Source organism: Arachis stenosperma, chromosome 5 (genome assembly GCF_014773155.1).
Source record: "Arachis stenosperma cultivar V10309 chromosome 5, arast.V10309.gnm1.PFL2, whole genome shotgun sequence".
NCBI lineage: Eukaryota > Viridiplantae > Streptophyta > Magnoliopsida > Fabales > Fabaceae > Arachis > Arachis stenosperma.
In genome coordinates, this window is record NC_080381.1 from 55,782,951 (window position 1) to 55,790,597 (window position 7,647).

The 7,647-nt window shown below is 41.1% G+C and overlaps 1 non-coding gene across 1 annotated transcript; it reads left to right on the forward strand.

The window, feature by feature from the left end:
* Positions 1-6,535: 6,535 nt before the first annotated feature.
* LOC130984835 (small nucleolar RNA R71) lies at positions 6,536-6,643 on the forward strand. The gene has a single exon (XR_009088742.1). It is a non-coding gene; the product is annotated as a small nucleolar RNA R71 (small nucleolar RNA).
* The last annotated feature ends 1,004 nt before the right edge of the window (positions 6,644-7,647 follow it).

Genomic DNA, 7,647 nt, shown 5'->3' on the forward strand with positions numbered 1-7,647 from the left:
AAGCGTATGGAGATGCTTTGTCCCTTCCATCTCTCTGCTTTCCTACTGTCTTCATCCAATCCTTCTTACTCCTTTCCATGGCAAGCTGTATGTTTGGCATCACCGTTGTCAATGGGTACAGTCCCTTCCTCTCAGTGAACATGTTCAACGTGCTCTGTCACAGCACGGCTATTCATCTGTCGGTTCTCGATCATGTCGGAATAGAATCCAGTGATTCTTTTGCATCTGTCACTAACGCCCCACAATCGCGAGTTTGAAGCTCGTCACAGTCATTCAATCCCTGAATCCTACTCAGAATACCACAGACAAGGTTTAGGCCTTTCGGATTCTCAAGAATGGCCGCCAATAGATTCTAGCTTATACCACGAAGATTCTGATTAAGGAATCCAAGAGATATCCACTCAATCTAAGGTAGAACGGAGGTGGTTGTCAGGCACACGTTCATAGGTGAGAATGATGATGAGTGTCACGGATCATCACATTCATCAAGTTGAGGAACAAGTGATATCTTAAAACAAGAATAACCTGAATTGAATAGAAGAACAATAGTAATTGCATTAATACTCGAGGTACAGTAGAGCTCCACACCTTAATCTATGGTGTGTAGAAACTCTACAGTTGAAAATACTTAAGACCAAGGTCTAGGCATGGCCGAATGGCCAGCCTCCCAAAGAGGGTTCAATCATAAAAACATGATCAAAAGATAATCCAAAGATTGAAAGATCCCCAAATACAATAGCAAAAGGTCCTATTTATAGAGAACTAGTAGCCTAGGGTTTACAGAAATGAGTAAATGACGTAAAAATCTACTTCCGGGCCCACTTGGTGTGTGCTTGGGCTGAGCATTGAAGCTTCCATGTGTAGCGACTTTTCTTGGAGTTAAACACCAGCTTTTGTGCCAGTTTGGGACTTTAACTCCCACTTTTGTGCCAGTCCCGGCATTTAACGCTGGGAATTCTGAAGCTGACTTGGAACGCCTGTTTGGGCCATCAAATCTCGGGCAAAGTATGAACTATTATATATTGCTGGAAAGTCCTGGATGTCTAATTTCCAACGCAATTGAGAGCGCGCCAATTGAGCTTCTGTAGCTTGGTGCACGAAGTTGTGATCATCAATGGCGCCATCAACATGGTACGCTCATTGCAATCTCAACTCTTTATCACAACTTCGCACAACTAACCAGCAACTGCACTGGGTCGTCCAAGTAATAAATCTTACGCGAGTAAGGGTCGATCCCACGGAGATTGTTGGTATGAAGCAAGCTATGGTCACCTTGTAAATCTCAGTCAGGCAGACTCAAATGGTTATGGATGATATATGAATAAAACATAAAGATAAAGATAGAGATACTTATGTATTCCATTGGTGAGAATTTCAGATAAGCGAATGGAGATGCTTTGTCCCTTCCGTCTCTATGCTTTCCTGCTGTCTTCATCCAATCCTTCTTACTCCTTTCCATGGCAAGCTGTATGCAAGGGTTTCACCGTTGTCAGTGGCTACCTCCCATCCTCTCAGTGGAAATGTTCAACGCACCCTGTCACGGCACGGCTATTCATCTGTCGGTTCTCAATCAGGCCGGAATAGAATCCAGTGATTCTTTTGCGTCTGTCACTAACGCCCCGCCCTCAGGAGTTTGAAGCTCGTCACAGTCATTCAATCATTGAATCCTACTCAGAATACCACAGACAAGGTTTAGACCTTCCGGATTCTCTTGAATGCCGCCATCAGTTCTAGCTTATACCACAGATTCCGGTTAAAGAATCCAAGAGATATCCACCCAATCTAAGGTAGAACGGAGGTGGTTGTCAGGCACACGTTCATAGGTGAGAATGATGATAAGTGTCACGGATCATCACATTCATCAAGTTGAAGAACAAGTGATATCTTGGAACAAGAACAAGCGGAATTGAATAGAAGAACAATAGTAATTGCATTAATACTCGAGGTACAGCAGAGCTCCACACCTTAATCTATGGTGTGTAGAAACTCCACCGTTGAAAATACATAAGAACAAGGTCTAGGCATGGCCGAATGGCCAGCCTCCCAAAGTGATCAAAAGATCTAAATATCAACAGATTCCAAAGATCAGAAGATTAAAATACAATAGTAAAAGGTCCTATATATAGAGAACTAGTAGCCTAAGGTGTACAGAGATGAGTAAATGACATAAAAATCCACTTCCGGGCCCACTTGGTGTGTGCTTGGGCTGAGAAATGGAGCATTTTCGTGTAGAGACTCTTCTTGGAGTTAAACGCCAGCTTTTATGCCAGTTTGGGCGTTTAACTCCCATTTAGGTGCCAGTTCCGGCGTTTAACGCTGGGAAATCTGAAGGTGACTTTGAACGCCGGTTTGGGCCATCAAATCTTGGGCAAAGTATGAACTATCATCTATTGCTGGAAAGCCCAGGATGTCTACTTTCCAACGCCGTTGAGAGCGCGCCAATTGGGCTTCTGTAGCTCCAGAAAATCCACTTCGAGTGCAGGGAGGTCAGAATCCAACAGCATCTGTAGTCCTTTTCAGTCTCTGGATCAGATTTTTGCTCAGGTCCCTCAATTTCAGCCAGAAAATACCTGAAATCACAGAAAAACACACAAACTCATAGTAAAGTCCAGAAAAGTGAATTTTAACTAAAAACTAATAAAAATATACTAAAAACTCAACTCAAACTACTAAAAACATACTAAAAACAATGCCAAAAAGCGTACAGATTATCCGCTCATCACAACACCAAACTTAAATTGTTGCTTGTCCCCAAGCAACTAAAAATCAAATAAGATAAAAAGAAGAGAATATACTATAGACTCCTAATTATCAATGAAACTTAGCTCCAAATTAGATGAGCGGGACTAGTAGCTTTTTGCCTCCGAACAGTTTTGGCATCTCACTTTATCCTTTGAAATTCAGAATGATTGGCTTCTTTAGGAACTCAGAATCCAGATAGTGTTATTGATTCTCCTAGTTAAGTATGATGATTCTTGAACACAGCTACTTATTGAGTCTTGGCCGTGGCCCAAAGCACTCTGTCTTCCAGTATTACCACCGGATACATACATGCCACAGACACATAATTGGGTGAACCTTTTCAGATTGTGACTCAGCTTTGCTAGAGTCCCCAATTAGAGGTGTCCAGGGTTATTAAGCACACTCTTTTTGCCTTGGATCACAACTTTATTTCTTTCTTTTTCTTTCTTTTTCTCTTTCTTTTTTTCGTCTCTTTTTTTTTCTTTTTTGTATTCACTGCTTTTTCTTGCTTCAAGAATCATTTTTATGATTTTTCAGATCCTCAGTAACATGTCTCCTTTTTCATCATTCTTTCAAGAGCCAACAATTTTAACATTCATGAACAACAAATTCAAAAGACATATGCACTGTTTAAGCATACATTCAGAAAATAAAAAGTATTGTCACCACATCAAACTAATTAAGCTAGTTTTAAAGATGAATTCGAAATCCTGTACTTCTTGTTCTTTTGTGATAAAAACAGTTTTCATTTAAGAAAGGTGATGGATTCATAGGACATTCATAACTTTAAGGCATAGACACTAAGACACTAATGATCATAAGACACAAACATGGATAAACATAAAGCATAATTTTCGAAAAACAGAAAAATAAAGAACAAGGAGATTAAAGAACGGGTCCACCTTAGTGATGGCGGCTTGTTCTTCCTCTTGAAGGTCTTATGGAGTGCTTGAGCTTCTCAATGTCTCTTCCTTGTCTTTGTTGCTCCTCCCTCATGATTCTTTGATCTTCTCTAATTTCATGGAGGAGGATGGAATGTTCTTGGTGCTCCACCCTTAGTTGTCCCATGTTGGAACTCAATTCTCCTAGGGAGGTGTTGATTTGCTCCCAGTAGTTTTGTGGAGGAAAGTGCATCCCTTGAGGTATCTCAGGGATTTCATGATGAGTGGGATCTCTTGTTTGCTCCATCCTTTTCTTAGTGATGGGCTTGTCCTCATCAATGGGGATGTTTCCCTCTATGTCAACTCCAACTGAATAACAGAGGTGACAAATGAGGACTTGAGGCCATGCCTTCTCAGTTGAACCGGCTTCCCTCTTGAATCTCTCTTCCATTGAGCGCCCTCTTCACAAATGTCTATGAGGGCTTGGTCCAACCTTTGATCAAAGTTGACCCTTCTTCATGGCCACAACTTCATAGAAGTGGTCTTGATGCACCCTTGAGATGAATCTCTCCATCTCCCATGACTTGGAGGTGGAAGCTTTTGCCTTCCCTTTCCTCTTTCTAGAGGTTTCTCCGGCCTTGGATGCCATAAATAGTTATGGAAAAACAAAAAGCGACGCTTTTACCACACCAAACTTAAAAGGTTTGCTCGTCCTCGAGCAAAAGAAGAAAGAAGAGAGAGGGTGGTGGGGTAGGTGGGGATCCTGTGGGGTCCACAGATCCTGAGGTTTCAAGGAAAAGTCATCCCTGCACCAAATGGCATGCAAAAATGCATTTTGAGCCAATTCTGGCGTTAAACGCCGGGCTGGTGCCCATTTCTGGTGTTTAACGCCAGGTTCTTGCCCTTGTCTGGCGTTTAACGCCAGTCTGGTGCCCCTTTCTGGCGTTAAACGCCCAGAATGGTGCCAGACTGGGCGTTAAACGCCCATCTGCTAGCCTTACTGGCGTTTAAACGCCAGTAGGTTCTTCCTCCAGGGTGTGCTATTTTTCTTCCTGTTTTTCATTCTGTTTTTGCTTTTTCAATTGATTTTGTGACTTCTCATGATCATCAACCTACAGAAAACATAAAATAACAAAGGAAAATGGATAAAATATAACATTGGGTTGCCTCCCAACAAGCGCTTCTTTAATGTCAGTAGCTTGACAGAGGGCTCTCATGGAGCCTCACAGATACTCAGAGCAATGTTGGAACCTCCCAACACCAAACTTAGAGTTTGAATGTGGGGGTTCAACACCAAACTTAGAGTTTGGTTGTGGCCTCCCAACACCAAACTTAGAGTTTGACTGTGGGGGCTCTGTTTGACTCTGTTTTGAGAGAAGCTCTTCATGCTTCCTCTCCATGGTGACAGAGGGATATCCTTGAGCCTTAAACACAAAGGATTCCTCATTCATTTGAATGATCAATTCACCTCTATCAACATCAATCACAGCCTTTGCTGTGGCTAGGAAGGGTCTGCCAAGGATGATGGATTCATCCATGCGCTTCCCAGTCTCTAGGACTATGAAATCAGTAGGGATGTAATGGTCTTCAACTTTTCACCAAAACATCCTCTACAAGTCCATAAGCTTGTTTTCTTGAATTGTCTGCCATCTCTAGTGAGATTCTTGCAGCTTGTACCTCAAAGATCCCTAGCTTCTCCATTACAGAGAGAGGCATGAGGTTTACACTTGACCCTAAATCACACAGAGCCTTCTTGAAAGTTATGGTGCCTATGGTACAAGGTATTGAAAACTTCCCAGGGTCTTGTCTCTTTTGAGGTAATTTCTGCCTAGACAAGTCATCCAGTTCTTTGGTGAGCAAAGGGGGTTTGTTCTCCCAAGTCTCATTTCCAAATAACTTGTCATTTAGCTTCATGATTGCTCCAAGGTATTTAGCAACTTGCTCTTCAGTGACATACTCATCCTCTTCAGAGGAAGAATACTCATCAGAGCTCATGAATGGCAGAAGTAAATTCATTGGAATCTCTATGGTCTCATTTTGAGCCTCAGATTCCCATAGTTCCTCATTGGGGAACTCAGTGGAGGCTAGTGTACGCCCATTGAGGTCTTCCTCAGTGGCGTTCACTTCCTCTCCTTCCTCTCCAAATTCGGCCATGTTGATGGCCTTGCACTCTCCTTTTGGATTTTCTTCTGTATTGCTTGGAAGAGTACTAGGAGGGAGTTCAGTAATTTTCTTGCTCAGCTGTCCCACTTGTGCCTCCAAATTTCTAATGGAGGATCTTGTTTCAGTCATGAAACTTTGAATGGTTTTGATTAGATCAGAGACCATGGTTGCTAAGTCAGAGTGGTTCTGCTTAGAATTCTCTGTCTGTTGCTGAGAAGATGATGGAAAAGGCTTGCCATTGCTAAACCTATTTCTTTCACCATTATTGTTGTTGAAACCTTGTTGAGGTCTCTCTTGATTCTTCCATGAGAAATTTGGATGATTTCTCCATGAAGAATTATAGGTGTTTCCATAGGGTTCTCCCATGTAATTCACCTCTTCCATTGAAGGGTTCTCAAGATCATAAGCTTCTTCTTCAGATGAAGCATCCTTAGTACTGCTTGGTGCATTTTGCATTCCAGACAGACTTTGAGAAATCAAATTGACTTGTTGAGTCAATATTTTATTTTGAGCCAATATGGCATTCAGAGTATCAATCTCAAGAACTCCTTTCTTCTGATTAGTCCTATTGTTCACAGGATTTCTTTCAGAAGTGTACATGAATTGGTTATTTGCAACCATTTCAATTAGCTCTTGAGCTTCTGTAGGCGTCTTCTTCAGATGAAGAGATCCTCCAGCAGAGCTATCCAAAACATCTTGGATAGTTCAGAGAGACCATCATAGAAAATACCTATGATGCTCCATTCAGAAAGCATGTCAGAAGGACATTTTCTGATCAATTGTTTGTATCTTTCCCAAGCTTCATAGAGGGATTCTCCATCCTTCTGTCTGAAGGTTTGGACTTCCACTCTAAGCTTACTCAATTTTTGAGGTGGAAAGAACTTTGCCAAGAAGGCATTGACTAGCTTTTCCCATGAGTCCAGGCTTTCTTTAGGTTGTGAGTCCAACCATGTCCTAGCTCTGTCTCTTACAGCAAAAGGGAATAGCATAAGTCTGTAGACCTCAGAGTCAACCCCATTAGTCTTGACAGTGTCACAGATTTGCAAGAATTCGGCTAAGAACTGATGAGGATCTTCCAATGGAAGTCCATGGAACTTGCAATTCTGTTGCATTAGAGAAACTAATTGAGGCTTAAGCTCAAAGTTGTTTGCTCCAATGGTAGGGATAGAGATGCTTCTCCCATAGAAGTCGGGAGTAGGTGCAGTAAAGTCACCCAGCACCTTCCTTGCATTGTTGGGATTGTTGTTGTTTTCGGCTGCCATGGGTTCTTCTTCTTTGAAGATTTCTGTTAGGTCCTCTACGGAGAGTTGTGCCTTAGCTTCTCTTAGCTTTCGCTTCAAGGTCCTTTCAGATTCAGGGTCAGTTTCAACAAGAATGCTTTTGTCTTTGTTCCTGCTCATATGAAAGAGAAGAGAACAAGAAAATGTGGAATCCTCTATGTCACAGTATAGAGATTCCTTGAGGTGTCAGAGGAAAAGAAAATTAGAAGGCAGAAGTAGAAAATTTGAACTTATCAAAGAAGATGGAGTTCGAATTTTGCATTAAGGAATAGTGTTAGTCCATAAATAGAAGGATGTGAGAAGAGGGAAAGAAGTTTTCGAAAATTAAGTAAAAGATTTAAAAACATTTTGAAAAACACTAATTTATTTTCGAAAATAAGAGTGGAAAAGAAATCAAGTGATTTTTGAAAAAGATTTTGAAATTAGAAATTAAAAAGATTTGATTGAAAACTATTTTGAAAAAGATGTGGTTAAGAAGATATGATTGGTTTTAAAAGGATGTGATTGAGAAGATATGATTTGAAAAATATTTTAAAAAAGATTTGATTTTAAAAATTAATAACTTGGCTAACAAGAAAAGA